Here is a 25,575-nt window from a genome sequence, read left to right as displayed (position 1 = left end):
TCCTTCCCTGGCTTGAAGTTAGCATATTAGCGGAGAAAAATGAGTAATTAAGTATATCAGGGATAACAGGAGCCAAGTTTCTGACAGCCAGAGAAGATATTTACAAATGTGGAAGGAGGAAGGCTAGAAAGAACCCATCAGTGTTGGATTGGAATTAAAGATAGCAGGATAAACTCATGGTTTTATAACATATATACACACAGGGACATAAATATTTATAAATGTGTGTGCTTATACACTCACGTGTATGCAGATACATATATATTTTTTCTAGCTCTGTCTATTGAGAGCCAAGAAGCAATGACAGCCCAGTAGCATTGAGCACAATGAATGCCCAGATCTTGGTTTCTAAATGCCATCCTTTCTAAAACGAACCAGAGCTTCTTGGAGGAATGGCTGATTCCAGGGTTTTGGGACAGGGACAGTTCAACATGAACCTGGAATGTCTTATTGTGCCAGAACATAAGGAAATGATCAAGAATAATGGATTAAAGGATATAAGAGGCAGCTTGAAGGAGCCCCCACTTACCAAACAGGGGAAATTTTGAGCATCAAAATAAATAAAGATAGTAACAGACTACAATCCACTGAATAAAACAGAAATCTATGACTCAATACTGACACAAATAAATAAATAATAAATGAGAGCATAGAGGTGGTAGATTGAGGTGGGAGTCATTAAGAGATGCTAATGCTGGTAAACGGAGATTTGATAAGAATTAGGATTTGGGTGTAGTTTTCAAAAACCTCCCCACAAAATACTAATCAATTGCAAGGGAAACTAGTGAATTTAAGGTATGAAAACCATAGACACCAATTTGATCAGGTGACCAAAGTTAACATCATTAGTAAGGGGACAAACAGATATCCTGCACCTCCTTTTGTGATGCACAGAAAAGGGCACAGCATCGTTTCCAGGGTAGTCCTGCCAAGAATGCATGGCCAGAGTTTGATCATGAGGAAACATTGGCTGCTCCCAGGTTGAAGGTCATTCTGCAGAGTGAAAAGCCTACAATCCTTAAAATTGCAAAGGACATGAAATACAGGGAAAGACAGAGGGACTGTTCCAAACTGGAGGAATCTAAAGTGACAACTAAGTGATAACTAAACGCAAAACATATAACTGGACCAGAAACAAAAAAAGAGTCATTATTGTGATGCTGGCAAATTTGAGAGGGATCTGTGCATCGGATCTGTGCTGTGCTGACTGGGAGGTTCAGATGCTGATTTTGCAGGAGAACGTCCTTGTTTTGGGAAACACACTGGAGTCTTCAGGGACGATGGAATACCATGTCTATCATTATCATGACTAATGATAATGGGAATATGTATAGCGAGCATGGATGATGGAGTATATGTATAACGTTAACAATTAGGAAGTCCAAGCAAAGAAAATTCAAGACATTTTTGTACTATTCTGGCAACTTTTCCTTAAGTTTGCAGTTATCTTTTTAAAAAGTTATTTTTTAAAAGCTTAAATAAATAAATAAATAGGGAAAGCTGAGAATACTCTTGACAAACTATGAAAAATGGTAAAATAAATAACAATATTATCTTCCACTCATTAAGTACCAAGCACTGTGTGTACCTTATCTCTTATCCTTAGAGGAATCATCTAGAGAGGTATTATTGTCTGCCTTTGAAAAGGATATAACAGAGGCTGAAAAAGATTAAGTTACTTGCCTAAGGTCACTCTGCTAGTTAGGAGTAGAGACCAGATTCCAACCTGGGCCACCTGATCCCTAAGCCCACACACTCAGCCCTGATGAATGATCAAAAAAGGCACTGGATTACTAGCGTTATTATTAAGCATGTCTTATGGACCAGACACTGTGCTAAGTGCTCTTACCCGCATTCTCTCATCTAAGCTCTCAACTTTGTGACCTCAATTTTACAGTTGATTCAGTGAGGCCAACACAAGTTTGATTCACACAGCTGGATAGTGTGGGACCTGGTGTTTGGAACCCAGTCCTATCTGGCTTCAAAGATCCTGCTCATTACACCAAGAAAAGAGAAACTTCTTGCTGAATGGTGATAGTAGGAAAGGCATAGAGGGGGCTGGTTTCAAGTTTTAGGCCCAAGCTTTGCAACTGTGCTAATTCTGAAGTGCCTTGATTGGTACTTGATAAGTTTGCAGTGGACACAGTGCCTAGGGCCTAGGTCACATTTAGGGTCTCACAAAAATATCATTTATTTTAAAATCAGATAAAAAATAGATATAGTTCAGCTTGGATTAAATTTGTCTTAACATCAACGTAGTGACAACATGGAGTTATAAATATTTTTTATGGAGGAAGGGGCTCATGAAAGCAAAAGTGCCTAAGGTCCGTGGAAGTCACAATGTGGCCCAGCAAGCGTGTTTTTAAAAACCAGCAAAGTTGCAAATGTGCCTCTGTCAGGATGCATACAAGCCATACTTGGCAAAAGAACAACTCTGAATTATGGATGCGTTCACTCAGGATAGATTGCATTAAGATCTACTGCAAGGGGCAAATTGTATTGTATTGACTTCATGAAGTTGAAAATGATTAGCTATACAGTGAAAAAAATATTCAGTCCCTGGGGAGAAGATATTAAAGTCATATCTCAAAGCAGCAACAAGATAAAGGCAATAATGGACTTGTGATTTGGCAGACGTCCTTTGTGTTTTTGGTGTCATGAGGTATTCTCCTACAGATCTTTTAGTCGTTGCGTGCGACAATACCACGTCAATGTCAAAATTTTATATGCGATTTCACTAGCCAGCAATTGAAAGACTGGCCACGTGGAAGGAGTGGATGAGGATTTTTCTTTAATTCTGCAGTATTCTGTGTCAGACTACATTTTATTTTATTTTATTGATATTCCTTCAACCAGACTATTGTCAGCCAAAAGGGAAGTTATTGAATCATGTAATTCAAAAGATCAAGGCTAGTCTGTCTGCAGGTGTGGCTTGCTCAGGGCTTAAACAAAGTGACCAGGATCTAATTCCTCTCCATCTCTTAGCTTGGCTTAACTGTCCTCTGTGTGTTAGTTTTTTTCTCAGGCTACATGAGATGGCAAGATGGTGACAGCAATTCCAAATACAAGCAGAAGAAAGATTTTCCCAATATTCTCGTAAAACTCACAGCATTCACTGTGTGGACCAGCTTGGGTGACATGCCCACCCCTGATCACTGTGTCCACTGCTCATTGGCTGACGTCTGGGTTACAAATTCTGCCCAGGCTCAGACTGAGGAAGAACTGAATTTCTCAATGAAAAGTCAAAGTAAGTAAAAGCTATTGACAAAACCAAAAAAAACCCCAGAAGTCTGCATATACCCCAAGAGCTATGAATTTAGCGTCTAGTGATATGTTCCTGGACATACAGAAGAGGTGGTCTGGCTTGGTGATAGGAACCCAAGCTCTAAAATCAGAGTGGCTGGATGACTCCTTTACATGTTGGGCAAGTAATTTAAACATTCTATTCCTTAGTTTCCTCATCTGTGAAGTTAGGATGATAACATCGTTTTCCTCACCCTGCTTTACTTGGGTCCAAATAAGTACCTGGCATATGCTCAACATTCATCTTCCTCTATCCCATAAGTGGAATGCCACCACATCACGGCTCGATGAGCAGCCTGTGGGTCTTTGCCTGGGATCAAACTGCCAAACCCAGGCCTCAGAGCGCCCAAACTTAACCACTAAGCCACCAGGCTGGGCCTGATTACTGCTATTTTTAACTTTGAGGCACAGCATGGCATTTACAAACCACCACTATAATTACTAAAATATATGACAATTTTCTATAGTCATAAAAACCATTAAAGATTATTTTCATTACACTCAAAGTCAAAAGTGGTGACTCTTTAATAAGTAAATTGTGAGGGGGAAAAGAGATGGAGAGAAACTATAGATTTTAAAAACTTAGGCTTGTTAGCCAAATTTAGTATGTGGATTACATTTGGATCCTGATTCAAATTTTTAAAAAATATTACTGCTATGGGACCACTGGAAATTTTAATATTGACTAGATGCTTGATGATATTAAGGAATTATTGTTGAGGTAACGCCATTGAGATTGTGTATTTACAAGTCCCTGTCATTTAGAGACGCATACTGTAATATTTATGAAGTCATGTGTGGGATTTACTTTAAAATTATAACAAAATAAAATAATAATGTAGAAGCTGGGTGATGGGAATGTGGGCTTTCATTAAACTATTCTGCAAACTTTTGCTTTTATTCAAAATTTTTCATTATAAAAAGTTAAAAAGGAAAAAGGGGAAGTGCAAAGTTGAGGCCAAGAGCAACTCAAAGCCCCAACTCCTCCAGCCCTTAATGTCTCCAGTCATCTCAATCTTAATCCTTAATTTTAATCTCCAGCATGTTAATCTGAGCATAACGTGACCAGGGCAAGAGGCCAGTTGGGAAGTGAAAAGAACTCTCAACTGGGAACAAGACATTCGTGGGTCATAAATTCCAGCCTTATCTGAGAGAGCTGTGGCTCAGAAATGGCCTCCTTCATGCACTCAGTTTCTTCACTTGTAAAATGAGGGAGTTATACTGGACCAGTCATTTTTTAAACTTGAAAAAATTTTAGTAACAGAAAACACCTTTTGTCAAATGAACTCTTCTACAGAAGTCCAATATCTGAAACAGGTATAAGCAGAGTTGCTTTAAAACAAAGATTAAAGACAATAGGGAGCTATGCGGGGTGAGTGGGTTGAACATCCCCTCTGAAGTCTCTGAGTTCATGGTAACCCAGGATAAAAGCCACTGAACTGCGTGATGATGATAAAAATGTATGGAGTGCTTGCTATCATTAAGCACTGTTAGGCATATCACATGTATATTAATATCATTTACTCCTCATATTAGCCCTTAGAGGAAGATGTGATTTTCATACGCATCTTGTAGATGAACAAACTAAGGCCCAGAGAGATTCTGTGTCCAATATCACACAGTCAGCAATGCGGCAGAGCCATGGAATCGAACTCAGCTCACTGTGCCGCCCTGGCTCCAACCCCTCCCTCCCCGCCCAGCCTCCAGCATCTTACATTTTCATTTTTTCTGGTTTATTTACTAGGTCGTTTGCTCCATGAAAACAGAAAATGACATGATGTTTTGTAAAATAGTGTCAACTCTACCCCTAATTAAAAATGAATAGATAAAACAGACCTCCTGCCCCAAGGTGCTCAGACTCCTAACACATACAAAGTAGGCTTTCGGGAGACCCACAGATCAAGACAGCCGAATCCATTGTTTCTTCCTCCACTTTTCATTAGACCATTACTCTGATGAGAATAAGCAACGTAATTAAGCAAATTCCAGCAGCTGTCTGATAGAAACCAGGAGACGTCAAAGTCTCTCATGAAGGTTACTAAGCAGGTCCAAGAAGTCGCCGTACGCCAATATTATTCCATTATTTCCAAACATCGTTACTGAGTGTGAATGCAGGAAAATTGAATTAATTTCAAAACAATCTTTATGTATCTAAATATTGGCATCTTTTTAAAATGTGTCTTGCCAGATGAGTCTTCTCAATGATGTTTTCTTGGGAATAAGCTGATGGCTCAAGTTGGCTTACGGTCATTTGTCTCTTTTCCTGGGGTGCAGAGACGTGACCATTATTGCCATTTACTTCAAGCGACAGTTGTCCCCAACTGGTTTGCCCTAGTCTCCTTTCTTCCAAATGTTTGTACAGATGTATCCACCCACATCTGGGCGGGCTTTCTCATTCACTCAAGATTTCAAAACTGAAATCTCAAAATAACTCCGTGTTCTCCCAGCTTTTCCAATCAAGAGAACCACAAGATACAAATGTGGACCTCTGCTAATCTGCAGTCCCCCTGTTTTTACAGATCCCACTCCCCCATTTCAAACTGTCTTTTATTTTTTTTCCCTCTATACTCTCCAGGGAACTAATTATTCACTTGAACAACCCCCTCCCTCACTTTTTTTTAACTAAATAACTTTGTCCAGGAGTCTTTAAAATTCAAATCTAATCCATCTCTCCACTTTAAATTTGATCACGTTTTCATGCCGAGGCTTTGAGCTTCATGAGGATGAGCTCTTGTCTAGTTCCTTCCAGAGTCCACAACAATGTGTTTGCTTTTTAGGCCCCTGGATAAATATTTGGTCAGTTCCTACTTAGAGTCAGTAAAGAGTTAAAAACACAGACTGAAAACTGCTTGAGGACTTTTATTATTTTTATATTTTACCGTATCTATATTTGGTTATTTACATACACAGAATTCTTAGTATAGGCAACTGATACTCAAAAGTTACATATAAAAGTCATTGTTATTAGCTCTACACACTAAATCTCCCTTTTCTGGGATCTATGTTAAAATTTTAAATAGAATTGGAGGAAAATCAACACACCAAGTAGAGTCGTAAAGCATCAGCAATTATTCTTCCTTCACTGCACAAGTCCGTATGATTTACTGAGAACCTGGAGGTACCTGGCACTGTTTTAGCCATCCTGTGGGAATAGCTGGGGGGAGGGGAAGGGCAATTTGTATTTGCAAGGATGTGCTAATATTGTTAAGGGAATCCAAGGGTTTGTCTTTGTTTTGGAAAACTTACAGAGCCTTTAGGCCTTCAGGTTTTAGAAGCTGCCTCTCACTGTCAGCCTGGACCAGTGATTCTGACCTTAGTATGTTTGGACCAGGTATGAAATTTCCCATATTTAAGGGCTGACATGAGGCTGCCAAGTAAAGACATTAAACACACATGCACACTATTTATTATGATCATTATTTCATAAGAGTAAGGACATATTAGTATTAAAAATAAAGGGATAAAGGACAATGTTTTCAATGGATTAAATTTTGGCTTATGGAAAAGTCATGTGTGGTTTTTTTCTTTCCCAATTCACTGGGAAGTGACAGAAATCCTGCTACCAATCCCCGCCTGGAAACCACTGGTGCGCCTCTGTGAGGGCTCTCAGTGTGTGAAGTGCTTGTTTGTATTATGTCTGAGGGAGACAGTGAGCGGCTTGGCAGCTGTAGGGATGCTAATCAAGATCTAGCACACTCGGGAGCTTTCTGTCTGCTCCCCGGAGCTAGATGCACAGCAAACATCAGGACTATTTGCCTCTGGCCCCTGGGAAATGAGGACACATTGCAGGGAGCTTTCTGTCTGCTCCCCGGAGCTAGTTGCACAGCAAACATCAGGACTATTCGCCTCTGGCCCCTGGGAAATGAGGACACATTGCAGGAAGGCCGTGAGGTTGGCTGTCACCTGCCCATTGGCACTGTAGGAAGTTCGAGGGTGTGGAGAGGAAATGGTGTGAATTGCAGGAAAATATAAATCTTGATAATGCCCTAGGGTGGGGTAATGTGCTCTGGGCTGCCCCACTCATTGACACAGCCTTCACTTACATTGCTGAGCTGGGGATCAGCCAGAAAGAGCCAGTAAGACCTCAAATGCTGCCCAGTTATAAGCCGATATTCCACGTCTCACTCAAGTATTGTTTGGTCTGGCATAACTACTGAGCTGCAAGGATTGAGTCTGGTGTGATATGGCCCATGGTTAGGAGCTCAGGATGCCAGAAAGCTTTCTGGAAGTTTGCTAGACCTTTAGGAAGGTTCCTGATCAAGAGGTTTCTCACACATATGCTACACCCTAGCGTCAAGATCTGCTGAGGTAGGATAGGCAGGTTCCAAATCAGGAAATGGGGTTATTTTTTCCACATTATTTTTTACTGCTGAACAGAAACTGAGAGGAAGAACCAGAACTGAGGTGCCATGAATGTACATGAGAGAGAACATGGGTGTATCAAGCAGTGAGCAGGCTGTCCAACCCAGAGAGAACGCGAGCCACGTACGCCATTGTAAATATTCTAGAGGCCACACTAAACAAAGTAAAAAGAAACAGGGTGAAATTAATATTAGTAATATATTAATAATATGTGGCAATATGTTATTTAACCCAGAGAAACAGAGTGAAACTAATTTTAATAATATACTATTTAACTCAATATATCAAAAAATATTATTTCATCATATAGCCAACATAAAAAACTATTAATGAGATATTTTTACATCCTTTCTTTGTACTAAGTCTTTGAAATCCAGTGTATCTGACACTCACAGCACATTTCAATTCAGACTAGCCACATTTCAAATGCTCAGTAGCCCATGTGGCCATCATATTGGACAGTGCAAGTGTAGAGGTTCAAAAAGCACCTTATTATTAATTTTTATTTCAAAATCTTTTCTTTTTCCTTTAGTATCAAAGGAGAAAGATTTCAAAATATAAAAAGTTTTTAAAACTAGGTTACAAAACAGTATCGAGTTTTTGCTTTTATTTTTAATATGTAAATATATGCATAGAAAAAGGTGGAGAGAGTTATGTGCCAAAATAAAACCAGTGGTTACCTATGAGAAGTTTGATAAAAGTGGATTTTTTCCTCTTGATTTTTCTTCTTGACTTTCTATATTTTCTCTTTTTTTCCTATCATGAGCATGTAATATTTGTATAACGGAGAAATAATGTGCAGGCCTTTCATATGCCAAAATGCACTGAGAATCTGCAACAAAGGACATAACAGGAAGTGTTTTTGCCATCCTTTCTTTACTCGGAACGTTAGGGACTAGGGCTCTACCCAACACACTTTGGGAAACACTATTCTATACCTCAAACAACGATGTAAATTGTATAACGCTTCGAAAAAGTGGGGCTCACATTATTCAAAGTCCTGGTAATCGCAGGCTTAAGCCTAAAGTCATTTGGTTCATTTGTTGCCATATTTGTTTTTGGAAAACTTTGTCCAATGGTACTACGCTCCTCCCTAGAATACAAGTGAATTTGTCATTTGTTAGGTGACATCTGGGCCTTCCTACCCGAGGATTGTGGACTTATACTCAAGCGGCAAGAGACGTAGACAAGGCTGGGATGAAGCTATAAGAACACCAGGATGTTTCCTGGACGTTGGTGGGTGTATTTGTTTTCTACGCTGTGTGACAAATGTAGCGGCTTAAAATTATACACTTTGTTATCTTGCCATTTCTGTGTGTCAAAACTCTTGTGTGGCTTAACTGGGTTTTCTGCTTTAGTGCAATCCAGGGATGGCCTGGGGCTGAAGTCTCATCAGAGGCTCAAATGGGAAAGAAATCACTTCCTAGCTGATTCAAATTGTCAGCAGAATTCATGTCTTTGTAGCTGTGGAAATCATGGCAGTTTGCTTCTTTGAGGCCAACAGGAGAGTCTCTACGCATTCTGCTCAGATAGACTTTTATGTAAGGAAATATAATCACAGGAATGACAGCCCATCACCTTTGCCATATTCTGTTGGTTAGAAGCAAGTCACAGGTCTTGGACTTGCTCAAGGAGAAGGGATTACACAAGGAGGTGTCACTGGGGATCACTCTAGGGTGTGTCCACCAGAGTAGTTTCTAAAATCCCGGGTGGGCCATTGTTTTCTTTGGCAGAGCCCACATCTAATTAATTGATGGTTACATCTGGTTAACCCAGTCATTTCTTTATCTCATTGGTATCAACTGATAGATACTAGTTTTTATTCAAATTGTGCCTTTTTTCTGAATCTCTCTTATTTATTCAGTTAGATTTTTTAAACTAAAAGGCAAGGATAGCATCTCTTAGCGTTCCTCATCACTATTAGTGTAGATCTCAAAGTAGGCTTTTAGTGAACACTTGTGCATACACGAGTGAAGCCCTTGGCCTATGTTAGGCCATTCCTTCCGAGCTGGGTGATCTTTAGCAAATTGCTTAATCACTCAAAGCCTCAATTTCTTCAACCATAAAATGGGGATAATGATACTTCATGGAGAAATCTCATAAAAGGGTAACTTAGACCCTATCACTCCCAGGCTTTAAACCTTCAATGAACTGAGAGTTAAATTCAGACTCCTTGACCTTGATCCCCAGGCCCTCCATGATCTGGCCTCAGCGCCCTCCTCTACTGCACCTCCTGACACTCTTCTACTCAACTTGCTGAATCATATAGACTTCATAACAGTGCTGAATTATACCCAGGTCTTTCCTGCTTCATGCCCCTGCATTTGCTGTTCCCCAGCCTGGAACATGCTTCCCCAGAGCATATCACCAGTTTCTCCCTCTCATCATTCAGGACGCAACTCAAAAGCTGACGACTCGAAGGGGCCTTGCCAGACCACCTCCATTTGCCACTCTGCATTTCCTTACTCTGCTTTCTTTCTTTGCGCCAATGGTCATTTCTGAAACTCTGTTCTATCCATGCACATGTTTCGTGTTTGCCTCTGCTCACCAGAACACAAGGTGCAGAGAGGAAGGACTTTGTCTGGCTTATTTACCGCTGTATCCTCAATTCCTAGCACAGTACTTGGTATATTTGTTGAATAAAAGTGTCCTTTTGTAAGATAGATATAGATATAGATTTATGGCAAAGCATAGTTTCTGAGACACAGTTTAAAAAAGACAGAGAAGTATGGAAAAAAAAAGTAGTAATAGTAAATTGACATTTTCAGGTTAAGTAAAACTGGCGTTCTAACCAGAACTAGCAGCCTCTAAATTCCAAATTCCTCCCTCCTACCCCTTGATTATTATTTTTCTGCTTATTATTTCTTGGTATTTACAAGAAAGGGAGCTGTCTAGCAGATCGATTGCCATTTAGTGGCTGGCACACATGAATAGTAAATTGAACTGAAATAACAGCAAAATCTAATGATATTGTTATTGGAAATTTATAAGGCAAAAAGAAAAAAAAGAAATGATAGAACATCCCCTTACATCAGTATTTTAAAAAAATCATTCTCATTGACGCAAACTCTTTTATATTACCATAAATTAATCTCATACTTATGGTGTTGAGTTAGTGAAATAAATTGAGCTCATTATTTGAGAATTTAGAGAAAGGATTCAAATTGTTATTATTATTGTCATTATTATTTTGGTGAGGAAGATTGGCCCTGAGCTAACATCTGTGCCAATCTTCCTCCATTTTGTACGTGGGATGCTGCCCTGGCATGGCTTGATGAGCAGCATGCAGGTTAGTGCCAGGGTCCAAACCCACAAACCGGGGGCCCTCCAAACAGAGTGCACAAACTTAACCACTACACCACCAGGCCGGCCCCAAATAATTATTTTATTTCACTTTTCCAAAGGTTTTACTTGCAGTGTGCAGTTGTAAGGTGTGAGCGTTGCCTATATTTCTGCATATACTTGCAGCGGCTTTTGAAAACATTTGGCGCCGCGGTGGGGGGAGGGGCAGAAAAAATATCAAAACTCTTTGTCTGACACTGCCATCTGCTGGTCAAATTCCAAAGTGCAACCTTGGACTCCAGTCTCCTCAAAAATGTGATTCAGTGCACCAAATTCCTCTGTTATTTAAATTCACGTAAACTCTGGGATCTAAATTAGAGCTTTGCTTGAATATTAATGAAATATAAATAAAACTTTAAGCTATCAAAACAACTGAGTGGATAGTTTTCCTAAATGCTGAAGAAATGCCAATCTCAGATTTGAAAAAAAAAATTCCCATAAAAAAACAATCATCATTATCATTTAACCATCTTCATGGGGCTAAATCAGCAAATGAAAGAGCCCAGAGCCCTAGTCTCTCTGCGGTTTGCTAGATTAGAGCTAAATTAGTTTAATTTTCTTGGTCAAGTGCTCATCACAGCATTCCTCTTCATTTCATGTGGAGATAACACAAACTGACAATTCTAAAATAAGAGACTCGTCTTTGCTCTGCCCGATCTGGAGCCCATTGGTGACTACAGTCTTCAGTGTGTCCTATTCCTCATCTGCTTCAGACACGGTCATCAGCAGCCCCGCTCTCTGTGTTCAGGTGATGGGGATTGAGTTGGTCTATAGCAAAGGGAGCTGGCTGTTCCTGGGTGGGCTCTGCAGACTGGCAAGGCAAAGCCAGGATGTGCCCAATGGCCAAAGGGACTGTCCTGCTGTGGGATGGCCCCCAGGCAAATGGGCTTTCACTTTCAGCTCTTTCCTCAGTTGGAAGGCAAATGCACTTTCCCCAAGGTTAATGAAGTTTTATTAACAGCTGTGATGATCTCTCTTCAAGTTAATATTCTTCAATCTGGCACCAGCATGCTATCTCATTTAATCTAAATGTGCTTGGGTTTGAATTGACCGTCACTTCTCAGGAAACTACGTGGTGTTGGCTTCGAAGCCGTCTCTGGGTTAAACGGATGTACATTGCAACATGCCTAACTCCTTAATCGTTAGGTGACCAGGTGCAAATTACTGCTGCTGGGGGCTCTCTGAGCCTGTGTTTCCTACAAAGGATTTCTTAACTTCAAGTTCATACATAACTTCGTATTTGCACTCAGAGAGTTCCATGAGTTGTGAGTGTGTGTCTCACGTGGTTGCATACATTTTTGTTTCCAAAGTGTCCCTAAGCTTTCATCAGATTTTCAGAGTGGCCTATAACTTCTCCCCACCCGCCAAACAGTTAAGACTTTGTGGGATCCTGCTAGTAAATGGGGATTTTCATAGTACACACTCACAAAGTTGTTGTGGGGATAGAGTAAGGTTAAAAATCACGAGCAGAGAGCCTGGTACCTGTAAATGTTACTCTAGATGAGGAGATCAGAATAGGGATCAAACCTATTACTAAAAATAAGAGCCACGGTAAATGTCATTTGGCTCAGTGGACTTATTTTGAATTGCCTAATGACTGGCAGCATCCTCCTCATCCGCTACATGGGACTGCCTCTAACGGGTCTGATGATGTTATTGCCATTATCATAACTGAGCCTGATTTGACTGAGGGGAATTGAACTGTGACCTTTGAAGAGGTCAATTTTTTTACCAGCAATCCTGGATTACCAGCAGAAGTAAGTGCTTCTACGTCAAATCAAGGGCTTCCAGATTACTCTAAGGGTTTTAGAGTCCATCGTCCATTATGTGATTAGTGAGGAAATCAAATAATGCCGAGGTAGATGCTTTGTAAACATTGGTTCCCATCCCCTATTTAATCTAGGAAAAACACAGTTTAATAAAAGGAATTCAGCCCCCGCTGAATTAATCAGGTTTTACTTGATGGCCGGTATTGTCCAAAGTTCTATTTCATTACTCCAGGAAAGCAAGTGTGATAGAGTGAAAAAGGCATTGACTTGGGAATCTGAAAGACTTGATTTTAAACTTCACTTCTTGGAGAGGGTCTTGGGGTAGCATCTTGGGGAATTAACAAACTCCCTAGGACTCCAATTCCTCGTCTATAACGTGGGAATTTCTAAAATTAATCTTTGGATTCTATTTTAAAAAGAAATTAATTTAATAGAAATAGCATTAGTCTTCTTCCACTTTTCTCTATACTATTTTGATAAAGATTAGAGCAAAGTGTAATTGCTGACAACTTACCTTGAAATTCTAAGTGTTTTTTCCAGAATAAAGTGTAGTAGGTAGCACTTTTAGAATATTTCAGAATAGCAAAGGTTAAATAGTATTGAGAGGATTTCTCATAAAATGGGGATTTTAACCCCTGAGTTATGAGGAGTCATTGAAAGAACCAATGCACACGGGAGTCATTCAGTAGGTGGTGACTCGATATGTGAAGTCAGAAAACGTCCCTGCCCTCCCAGCACTTACATTCCTGTGGGAGGAGATGCAGGTGTATAAATACCTGCCAGAATGTCCACCTGAAGGATAGGGAGCATTTATCACCTGGCTCTGGATTCCAGGAATGTTACCCCCTCACACTTTGGGTCTGTGCTTGGACGCTGGCTGAGGGGCCTCCCAGAGAGTCAGAGGTGGCCCCGAAGCAGAAAGAGGAAGGAGAAACTGGGAGCTCGGAGCCGATGCTGCAAGCACAAGGTGAATCTGAACTCATGGAAGTGTCCACTGAAGCTGAGGCCAAAGGCAGAGGGGGGGCCGAGAGGACAGGAAGAAGAGATGGTAGGTTTCTGCTACACTGGGGTGGCAGTATTTTATAGAGAGTGGTCAGAGATCATGTCCTGAAGGAGGCGATATTTAAAGATGATGAGGAAGGAGCACTTATGTGAGATCTTGGGGAAAGAGTTCCATGAGAAGGGAACATCAAAACGTCACGGGGCAGAAACAAATTTTGTGTTTCGGGTGCAGTGGGAAAGGAGGGGAGGGGTGGAAGACCCAGCACTTTGCACCTGCTCTTCCCTTGCCTAGAAAGCAATTCCCCTGGATCTCCGTAGCTGCTGCTGGTGTTCACTGAAGTCTTGTCCTGACCACCTTGTCTAAGACTGCCCACCTTGTGCTGGACCCCATCACTCTCTACTCCCTTCGACCGTGTAGTGAGTTGAATGGTGGCCCACAAAATTATGTCCACATCTTAATCCCTGAAATCTTTGAATGTGACTTATTTTGGAAAAAGGGATTTTGCAGATGTAATTAAGGTAAGGATCTCAAGAGGAGATCATCCTGGATTATCAAGGTGGGCCCTAAGTCCAATGACAAGTATTCTTACAAGAGACACACAGAGAGAAGGCTGTGTGAAGATGGAGGCAGAAATTGGAGTTATGTGACCACAAACCCAGGAATGCCTGGAGCCACCGGAAGCTAGAAGAGACAAGGAATGATACTCCCCTAGAGCCTTTGCAGGGAGCATGGCCTTGCCCACACCTTGATTTTGGACTACCAGCCTCCAGAACTATGAGGGAATACATTTCTGTTGTTGAAAGCCACCTGGCTTGTGGTACTTTGTTACAACGGTCCTAGGAAACTAATACTGTACGCCCTGCCAACCTTGTGACTTATTCATTACTGTCTAGCTCCTCCTACTAGATCATGAGCTCCATGGGGGCAGGGACTTTGTCTTGTTCACTGCTCTGTCCTCAGACTTGTGCTGCTACTTTCCACTGATTCTGTCTTCTTTTTTCTTTTCTTTTCTTTTTTTTTTTGAGGAAGATTAGCCCTGAGCTAACATCTGCTGCCAATCCTCCTCTTTTTGCTGAGGAAGACTGGTCCTGAGCTAACATCCATGCCCATCTTCCTCTACTTTATATGTGGAATTCCTATCACAGCATGGCTTGCTGAGCGGTGTCATGTCCGCACCCGGGATCCAAACTGGCGAACCCCAGGCCACTGAAGCGGAACATGCCAACTTAACTGGTGCGCCACTGGGCCAGCTGCATGATTCTGTCTTTAAGTCACCCTTCAAAATAGGGAAGACTCAAAGCCATTGTCTTCCCCTGCCTTGGTTGACAGGAAGAATACCTGTGCTTCTGCTTTGTGGATGAAGTTTGATTCAGAATGAAATCCTACGTCAGGCAGGGTTCAGTTAGGAAAACAGAAAACACACCAGGTATTTTAACAGAGGAGATTTAGTATAGGGTATTAGTACATTAGATGTTGGAGGGCTTAAAGAGCAAAAAAAAAGAGCATGCACTGAGAGATAATCCAGTTTTTACCCCTAGAACTGGAGAATTAAAGGGAAAGAGTTTGAGGTTATCAGAATTTGAAGAGCTCGGAGGTGGAGCCTTGGAGAGCTCTGAGAAGCACAACCTGGCTACTGTTGGCTTCTCTGGAGAACATGAGGCTGATCCTGGGAATGTGAGAAGGAACTGGAGGCTGGAACCAGGTGCTACTCTGGGCTGAAGAGCCACTGCTGGGGTGACTTTGACAAGAACAGTAACGAAATAGGGAGAAGGAAGTCCCTTCTTCAGAACCTCCTGCTTTCTTCTCACTTCCTCCTGTCTTCCAAGCTCCCTCTATACTTCTTGTTAACAGAATTTAAAGAAAGCCACCTGGCAAAGGCATCTGGGAAATGTAGTTTGTGCATAACCAGAGGCCAGAATATACAGAGAGATGGATTTGGAGCTCAGAGATATTAGCTTGATAACCAGCGTAAATGTGATGATGTGCTCTTTGGCCTGGCATCAAGAAAACATAACAAGGATTACTCCTTTGCAGCCCTATGCATATATGTAATTATTTAACTAATCATGCCTGTAATCTTTTGCCTAATGTCTGTCTTCCTTGCTAGACTTCAAACTCCCTGAAGATGTCTATTGTCTATTTTCTCCCTGCAATATCCCTGGAGTCAAGAACAATGACCGTCATGGAGCTGGCATTTCTAAAAAGTTGTTAACTGCCTGACTGTTTTCCTGGATTTTTATCTCACTTGATTTAATTTTTATGAAGGACTATGCTATCCTTTATGTCATAATGAAAAGTCTTCTTTCCTTGTATAAACATGACACCGCCCTTACTCTTCAGTGCTATTATCCCAGAGGCAGGGTGGTGAGTGAAGGGGAAAGTTGGCAGGAGGCCACTCTGGAGTCTAAATTACCTCATTGAGCTGTCTGCACCAGACCAATTATTGTCAAATCTCCAGTATCTGCTTCTATTTGTTTCATGTCGACATAATCATGGACTCTTTCAAGATGGCTTTGTTTGGGAAATTACAATTGGTCTTTATGAAAACTCAAAACTGATCATTTTCCCTCTGAATAATATGAATATGATTTAGTACATGGTTCTTAACCAGGGATGATTTTGCCCCGCAGGGGACTCTGGCACTGTCTGTAAACATCTGTGCTTACCGGAACTGGGGAATGACACCAGCATCTAGTAGGTGGAGGCCAGGGAAGCTGCGGAACATCTTACGATGCACAGGACAGCCCCCACAACAGCAAATTGTCTGGTCCAACAGGTCAATAACGTCAATCAAGAAATTCTGATCTTGTTTGAAATGTATGTTTTATTCATTACTCCATGAAAGAAAGTATAATATGGTGGGGAAAGATCAGCTTGAGAATCCCAAAGATTTGACTTTAAATCTCGTTGTTTCCTCGACTCAGCTGTGTGGTCTTAGGGAGTTAGCACGTTGCTCATCGATGAAGTGGAGGCGTCAAATATCGGTTTGTGGCTTTATTTTGAGGGCTGCTTGAGTTCACCGATGTGCAGTGTCGGCACGCAGGAATCCCTCAGTAAATAACTGCTGGAAATATGGAGAAAGCAGACGCATTCGAACACGTTTATGCTGAGACAGGCTACCCAAAAAGTACTTCTTTAACTTCTTAATTGCTTTTTCCCCCTCAAGGAATAGAAATCTGAGGAACCATGTAAAGCACACATTTCTCAGAGCAAATTTTTCGTTAATGGTATTTACTTTAACAAGACCTTGGTCTACACAGTGTACTTGTTCTAAGGGTTTTAATTGGAGTAACTGGAGTAACCACATTCTTCAAAGCGATAATCTCCTAAGAATCAGAGTTAGAAGAAGTCAAATATGAATATATGAGGACAATAAAAACAAATGTTTGAAATTGAGACCTATCAACGCCATAGCTAGGAAACACTTTCAAGGAGTTATAAATGTTAAAAAGAAAAACAAACAGCCATTAGATTTAGGCTGCACAAAACAAAACAAAAAACACTTAAAACGTTCACCCTTACTTATGAAAAATCATCTTAATATTAAAAAAAGTCCATTGGGCTATACCACAAATTAATTGGATTTTTGCTCTCTCTAGAGCTTGCCTAAGAGAATACATTTATAAAAGTTAACTTTTCTAACTATTAAAGCAATGCAAGCTCATTCGAGAAAACCTAGAAAATATAGAGAATAAAAAGAAAGGAATGATAAAAATCACCCATAATCCAATAACCTAGAAAGAGATACTCTTAACATTTCAGCATATTTCCCTTCTTCAAGTCATTAAATGAATATTCTTGAGAGCTGGGGCTTCTGCTCCGATTTGTATTAGACTGGGTAGCTCATCTGTTTCTGTATTCTTAGCACTTTGCACCATACCTACCACATTTGGGGGGCACATCTTCCCCAAAACATTTGTTGATTGGTTGAATGGGTCCTTAATTAAATATATGTGTTTACACTGTAAAAGTACATGAAAATAGCACACCCACTAAAGACTTAAAATCGCAAGTTACCTTTTATATCTGCTTGCGGATTAAGTTGTACCATATGAAATTGCCTATATATATATATATATACCAAATTTTGACCTAAAAGGTGGCAATTTAATTACAAGCCTCTATTATATCACAAGTTTTTGAGGCCTGAAAGTGATTATTATTCCTCTTTTATACCACCTGCAAAGCTTGGGTGAGAGCTTCAAGGAAGGAAGATGTTCAAACATTAAACACTGTCCGTGCATACATGTGTATGCTCTGAGGCCCCCCCCCCGAAGCCTCCACGCGAAGCCAAAATTCCACAAAGTCTTTTGTGAAATTGTGTGTTTTATTAATCTTTCCTTATATTTAAATAATAACCATGTTTCTACATTGCCGGTAGGAATGTAAAATGGTGCAGTCACTGTGGAAACAGTTTGACGGTTCTTCAGGAAGTTAAACATAGAATTGCGCTATAACACAAAAATCCCACTCCAGGGTGGATACCCAAAAGACCTGAAAACAGGTGTTCAAACAAATACGTGTACATAAATGTTCAGAGCACTATTTGCAATCGCCAAAAGGTAGAAAGAACCCAAATGTCCTTCGACTGATGACTGGTTAAACAAACTGTGGTATGTCCATACAATGGAATATTGTTCAGACATAAAAAGGAATGATTTTTTTTATCCAGAATAGCCAAATCCATAGAGACATAAAGCAAATGAGTGGTTGCCAGGGGCTGAGGGGAGGGAGGAATGGGGATTTATTTTCTAACAGATGTAGATTCCTTTTGAGCTGATGAAAATATTCTGGAACTAAATAGTGTGATGGTTGCACAATATTGTGAGGCTTCTAAATGTCACTATTATGTGTTGTGTTATGTGTATTTTTTCACAACAGAAAACAAAACTAATCTCATATTTGTTACCTGAATTCGTCAGGATTGTTTTGTTTGTAAGGGAGTGAATCTAATCAAATTGGTTTAAAAATGGGGGAGTTGTAGGGGATAGAATTAATTATATCACCAAACTCAAAAGCCCAATGGTAGAGAACTCAGACAGTCATCAGGATACGTTCTCTCTCTGTCTGTCTCTCTGTCTCTCGCTCTTTTCCTCCCTCTCTCCCCTCCGTCTTTCTCTCAGCTTTGCTCTCCTCGGAAAGCTTGCCTCACTCTCTCCTATACAGGTGGTCCTCCACTGTGTGGCAGAAGAAGGCAGCACACAGCCTCACATCGACCCAGGCTTCCACCCCAGAAGGTTTTGAAACTGGCCAGGCAGTATTGGGTACAGTAAGAAGAAAGACCTCCCAGCCCTCTGACTTTACCAGCTGGGTGATCCTGAGCAAGCCACTTAACCCCTTTGAACTTCAGTTTCCTCATCTGTACGATAGGAATAATCGTAGTATCTACCTTCTTGGCTTGTCATGAGGGTTAAATGAGTTCATATCCATAAAGTGCTTACAACTGGGCCTGGCACATAGTAAGCGCTTGTTATAAGGGTTAGCTACCAAATCCTCACTGTCATCATCTTCATCATCATCATAGCATCTATTTGTAAAATCCAAAGGAAGGACTTGATTGGCCAGGCTTGGGCTGATGACTTCCCCTGTGCCCAGGGTGCTGGGGTGGGCTGGCCAAAGGCAGTTCTCGCAAAGGATGAAGTCATTCCAAGAAAAAGGGAGTAAAGGAGCTGGGCAACATAAACACCCAGTGGTTACCTGGTAACCTACCACTGCTACAGAGTTTCAAAATCCCCACTCCCTGTGGTGTAAATATGTATGCGTTTGTTCACTATGTGCCGAGATGTGTTTTCAGTCATTTATGTTTGTTTCGTCATTTGTTCCTCCAAAGACCCTGTAAGATAAAATATCACTATCAGTACAGAGGAGGCGACCACAGGGGTGAAAGAACGTGCCCAGTGGTTGCCAGGCCAAGGCAGGATTTCAGACAGTCTGTCTCCGAAGCCTGAATGCTCAGCCATCAGGCTCTATTGCCTTCTGCTGAACAGCAGTTAGAAACAAGTTAATGAAGAGGTAAGAAAAAAGTTGGGCAATTTGCACAGGTGGCTGTTGTGTTGGCCAAAAAGAAAAGGACTTTTTTTCTTAGGAGTACAAGTATGTAACAGATTCTGCCTTAAAGACAACATCAAGAAAGCTCTGTTTGCAGTCCCGATGTGAAGAATAAATGTTTGTCAGCTTGAATAAATAGCGGTGCTTTCCTAAGTTTAGAGGCTTGGAGATGGCAATCTTTGAGGAAAGCCCAGACCATCAATTCTCTCGTATTTGTGATCCTCAAGGAGCCGTCTCTTTCTGACAGGCTTAACCCAGCGACCTCCGGTTAAGCCAACAGGTCATTTTCTCGGACGCCGGAAGGATAGACTGCAGCCTGTGGCACGAATGAGTTAATTCTGAGTCTTCCACTGCGAGTCTGGCTGAAAGCACCTCTGGGTGAGAAACAGGTCTTAGGACAAAGAAAGTGCCACAGCTGGCAGTTAAATAAAGTGAAATTTGCTTCTTTTGGCCAAACATCTCATACTATTGGATAAAGAAGGAAACGAACAATGTTTAAATAAGCAAATAAGGAGAATGTGGAGGACTGGATCCATTCCTGCATGTGACAAAAGAGAGCTCTGCTTTATATTTTGAGAACTGAGATAGATTGAAGTCAAACATATTTATTTAATAACAGAGTAAAAAAGAACAGCTGTGGAAAATATTTAGAAGATGATGATACATAGAGAATCACATACACAGATACAATTAACGTTCAGACAAAAGACTGGTGCCAGGATATCAGAGTGTTTCTTTTTAAATCTCATTTCCCCGAAACTTAAAAAAAAAACCCAAAACTTGTGATTTAAATGATGCAATTAATAAATGTAATCTATAAAAGATTCAAATAGCACAGAAATGTGGTAACTCCTATCACTTTTGGGTACCTGCTATGTCCCAAGTAATATTCTAAGCATATTAATCTATTCAGTTCTTTGAATTCTATGAAGGTGGTTATTGTCATTAATCCAGTTTTAGCAAAAGGAGTAACTGATACCCAGAGTCAGGAAATGCCTTGCGTAAGATTTCTCAGCATCTAAGCTGGACCCAGGCAGTTGGATTCAAAGCTACGTGCACGACAGCTACTGGAACTTTCTGAAGCCTATGGAGGTTGTTTAAGGAAAAAAGCAGAAGGCCACAGTTCTGCCCCCATCATCCCTCACCCACCCCACCTCCAATCCCGTCACTGCCCAGAGGCAAGTGACCAACTGGTCCCTTTTTGCCTGAGTCTTTCCCAATTTTAAGAACCAAAGTCTTATTTCCCAGGAACCAGAAAACTGGGATGGCTTTTCACCCCACCCAGCGGGCACATCCCAGAGAGCAGTCTGTTTAGTATCTTTTCTATGACTATATAAATGTACTTTCATAGCTTTGTTCACACACGCGCTCCTCTTTCGTCACGTCTCAATGTAGCAAGCAGTCCTTCCCCTTCCACTCTTTTTAACGACTGTATATGCTTTCATTGTCAAGTTGTTCAGTCGCTCATAAAGACACCCCCTCCGGATGCTCTGTTAGAGTGAGAAAAAAAGTATTATAAAAGAAGAGGAATAATGGTGATATTTGAGGAAGAAGCCAACACTTTAAGGACAAAAAAATAAAGGAGAGATAGAATAAGAAGAAACAAATCTCCAAGGAGCAGAAACAAAGAAGAAAAGTTGCATCGGAAGAGCAATGAGAATAATTTTATTTTCAGAGGAAGGAAAGTCTCAGTAGGTGAATGTCAGGAAGTCAGAAATCCAGCTCTGGCTCCACCTCTGGACAGCTGTGTGACCGTGGATGAAACTCTCTACCTCAGTTCCCACATCTGTAAAATGGGAACAGTAAGTTCTGCACAGCCAGCTGGAGAGGATGCCTGTGAGGACTGAGTATAGAGCACTTTGATGAATTGTGCAAATATAAAGCATCATTGTTAGTATCCTAGGTAAAGACCTAACTGACAGGCTTTACTGTGATCCCTGAAGAACGGCTCAAAGGAAGAGATCACAGGCTGATGAAGGAGTTTAAGGTGGTGATTCTCCCACATGCAAGATTCACGCAGGGAGGTTGTTAAAAAATGAAAGTCAGGGGCCGGCCCTGTGGCCGAGTGGTTAGTTCATGCACTGCGCTTCAGCAGCCCAGGGTTTCACGGGTTCGGATCCTGGGGCGGACATGGCACCACTCGTCAGGTCATGCTAAGGCAGCATCCCACACAGCACAACCAGGGGCACTCACAACTAGAACATACAACTATACACTGGGGGGCTTTGGGGAGAAGTGGGGAAAAACGGGAAGATTGGCAAGAGGTGTTAGCACACTTGCCAATCTTTAAAAAAAAAAAGGAAAATGAAAATCAGGAGCCCTACTCCAGAATTATTGAATTAGAGTCTCCAGGAGTGGACTTGTGCATTTGTCATTTTAATGAGTTCACCCAGAGAATTCTGATGCAAACCATCCAAATTCGTGAGCTGAGGGCCAGGGTGCCACACAGAACAGGGGGTGCCATTCACTTGTCCGGCAATGTGCATGGCAGCAGCTGGAGCCATGCGGTGCCCAGCCTGGGAAGGCAAATCTGGCCTTGGGACAATCAGGTCCCATTAAAAACTATCAGAAATGGCCCTTGACCCTTTGCTAATGACAGAGAAAGGGGCATGAATTTCTGCTGAGCACCTGCTTTGCATTAGAACTTTGCATAGACATTCTTTTTTTTAATCAATTTTTTGAGTGAATTGACATAACGTAAAATCAACCATTTTAAAGTCTGCAACTCAGTGGCCTTTAGCACATCGACAGTGTTGTGCAACCAGAGCCTCTATCTAGTTCCACAAATATGTTATCTCATTTAATCCTCACAGCATTCCGAAAAGTCAAGTATTTGTTATCTGCATTTTCAAGTGGCAGAAGGAAGGCCAGAAGAACTTTAGTAATTTGTCCAAGACTGGACAATTAGTAAGGGATGAAGCTGGGGTCCAAATCCATGTCAACCATCCAAAGTCCTTTCAAAACATGAGTGGAGGCAGGGACCCCAGGATTCCCTATTTTCACAGAAAATATGGAAATTGAACTTAGGACATTGCATCTTTAATTTCATAACATTAGTCTTAAATAAATAAATAGATACAATGCTGTATCTCTCTCTACCTTTTCCCATTTCCCACCTCCAACCAGTTACCTTCCTTTCCTAAAGACATCTTCTACATGGATGTCCAATCGCAAATTTAAATTTAACCACAGGGTAAATCAACAACTTTACTCTGATATATAACCTCAGGAAAAGAAAGGCAACCTTCCCAGATTGTAGGAAACCAATGGAGAATAACATAAGATAGGATGTGTCTTCTGTCCCAGGACCCATGGGATCTGAGTATATTTGACTCAAGTCTGCTGACTAAAGTGGAGCAAACACACTTTCAGATAGGATGACCGTGTAATTTATCACCCAACCAAAACATTTTCAAAAGGATACTTGGACTGGACACCAGAACAACAGGCCAAACTGAAGCTATCCAAGACAAACGAGGACTGATAGTCACCCCACTTGCAGAACCTCTTACCAAGAGGCTGAAAAACTGTCAGTCCTCAGCAATGTCCAAAAGCAAGAGAGGAGCAAACCAAGTATAATGAGAAATAAACACTTAGAAAACAGTCAAACTCGACGAGGAAAAACCAAGCCCAGTGAAATATCCATGAAGATTTAAAGTTAGTTGATTGCAAAACAATAGGGAGGGAAAGGAGGGAAAAATAAAAAAAGTACACAGGAAAATATAGAGCTGGCCAAGGCAGATGAATGTCAAAAATTGAGCACCTATAAAACAAGCAGGAACATAAAACTTCAGTGAGAGCCTGGACCAGACCAATTAAGTCCAACTATAATGGCTGTAAAAGAAAATGCATCTTGAAGCTGGAGCAGAAGCTAAATGGAAATCAGATGACTGAGAAGAAAGCCAGCAAATGACTCATAAAAATAGCCCTTGAAAAGGAAAAGTTAACAGAAAAACAGAGCAACATCCAAATAAAATGAATTCTACTAGTTCAGGGTCTGGTCCAGCAGAAGTTTTCTTGTGGCCTCTCAAGTCACAGCCACAGGAGAAAAGGGCCAATCCTGCTTCTAGCACAGCTCACTCCATTGGGTTGGAAAGGTTAGGAGATGGCTGCTGTGTGTGTGTGTGTGTGTGCAGAGCTGAGCAAGAGAAACGAGGAGCTGCCCAAGGCTTAGCAAATGAGTTACCCAACTCCCAGCCTACCTGCCTCCCAGTTCTCAGTCATTCTGCCTGCCGGGCCCTTCCTGGGCTCCCACAGCGTAGAGGGCTTCAGGCCTGTGTGGGCCCAGAGTAAACACCACCTGCTTCTTGGCTGCAGGTGTTGCAAGTAGCAAAGGCAGACTGAGGCGCTGAGCAGGGAATTTCATAAGGAAGGAAGAAAAGGAGGGGAGGGTGGAAGTTACTGAGCACAGCCACAAGCCTTTCACTATTTTGAGGGGACTTTTTCTTGCCCTGCGCTGCAGTGTTCTGCAAATGTTGCCCTTCATGACCAGATTCTGATTATTTTCCTCATTTCATCTTGGGGGATGGAGGAGCAAGGCTTTGGCAAAGCTGAATGTTTTCATGAGTAGCTGAGTGACCTTCAGCATATCCCTTTTGCTCTCCTGGTCTTAATCTTCCTGTCTGTAGACAGAGAAAAATATCACTTCTCCTGATACTTGTGAAGATCGAGACGATCCTGGGGAACTCCCAGGGCATTTGTCTAGTGCACAGCGTATGCTCACAATGGGTCCTCCTTTCCCCTTTCCCAGAACAGAAAAGAAATGGTTAAAGGCAAGGAAGACTTAAGCTCTTACTCAAACAATATTTAGTAGCCATGTCGGGACTAGGATTCAGTGCTTTTGCTTCCCTTCAGCATAGACGCTGCTCTCAGCCGGCTCACCGCCCTGTGGCCCACCTGTGTGTGCGCCCGCAGCTGGGGTAGAGGGTCTCCAGGGTGCGCCAGCTCCCAATTCAAGTGCTGGAATGGCTCTGCTCTCTGCCTCATGACTTTCTCCAACACCACAGAAGTGACTCCACCTCCATCAAGACGAACCTGGAAGCGCAGGGTGCGAAGGGGGTTAAGATGTCCCGGAGGCAGACCTCAACCAATGAAGGTCGGGAGTCAGTGGACAAATAGCCCCCAATCTCCCCGTCCTGGTCCCCCAGTATGATTGCATCCCATTTGCCTAGAGTGGTAACCTGCTTATTCTACGCCCTTTATCTGTTTTTCTCCCTTGCCCTGTCTCGCTCTCCCCACTCCCTCCCACTGCTTCCTGGCTCCCGAATAAGCCGCTTGCACCCAAGTCTTTGTCTCAGGGCCTGCACTGAGGAAACCCAACCAAGACATCATCCATTTTCTCTGTCGTAGGTGGGGACCCAACATGGCTCTGCTTTTCGCCTTCTGCTCTGAGAACTGCAAATATCTCACCCCCAGAAGAGCATCATAATATGGCCTCCTGTTTACTGAGTATGTACTGTGTGCCTGGGAATGGGCAGAGGGGGAAAACGTTAGTATAACAAGTCAAATATAACAACAACAAAGAACCTTTCTTCTAATGACGGTAGCACGTGTTCTGTCAGTGTGGGGACAAATATTTCTACCTCCTCCTTCCTCACACAGAGAGCAAAGGGAATAATGAGCCAGACCTGAGATTTTTTAAAATTATGTTAAAGAATGGATGCATGTCATAGGTTCTGTGCTGCTTTGCCATGCCGGAGGGTGAAGGTCCTTTGTGAGGTGGCTTCTTCTAGAGCAGAGCCCCTTAAT

General features: G+C 41.7%; 1 long non-coding RNA gene across 1 annotated transcript; it reads right to left on the bottom strand.

The window, feature by feature from the left end:
• Positions 1-16,585: 16,585 nt before the first annotated feature.
• LOC139076131 (uncharacterized) lies at positions 16,586-24,168 on the bottom strand. The gene is made up of 2 exons (XR_011527420.1): positions 24,030-24,168; positions 16,586-16,843 (listed from the first exon to the last, which is right to left on the bottom strand). It is a non-coding gene; the product is annotated as an uncharacterized lncRNA (long non-coding RNA).
• Positions 24,169-25,575: the final 1,407 nt, after the last annotated feature.

Source organism: Equus przewalskii, chromosome 15 (genome assembly GCF_037783145.1).
Source record: "Equus przewalskii isolate Varuska chromosome 15, EquPr2, whole genome shotgun sequence".
Taxonomy (NCBI): domain Eukaryota; kingdom Metazoa; phylum Chordata; class Mammalia; order Perissodactyla; family Equidae; genus Equus; species Equus przewalskii.
The sequence above is the reverse complement of the archived record's forward strand: the minus strand, read 5'-3'. Positions and strand labels throughout refer to the sequence as shown.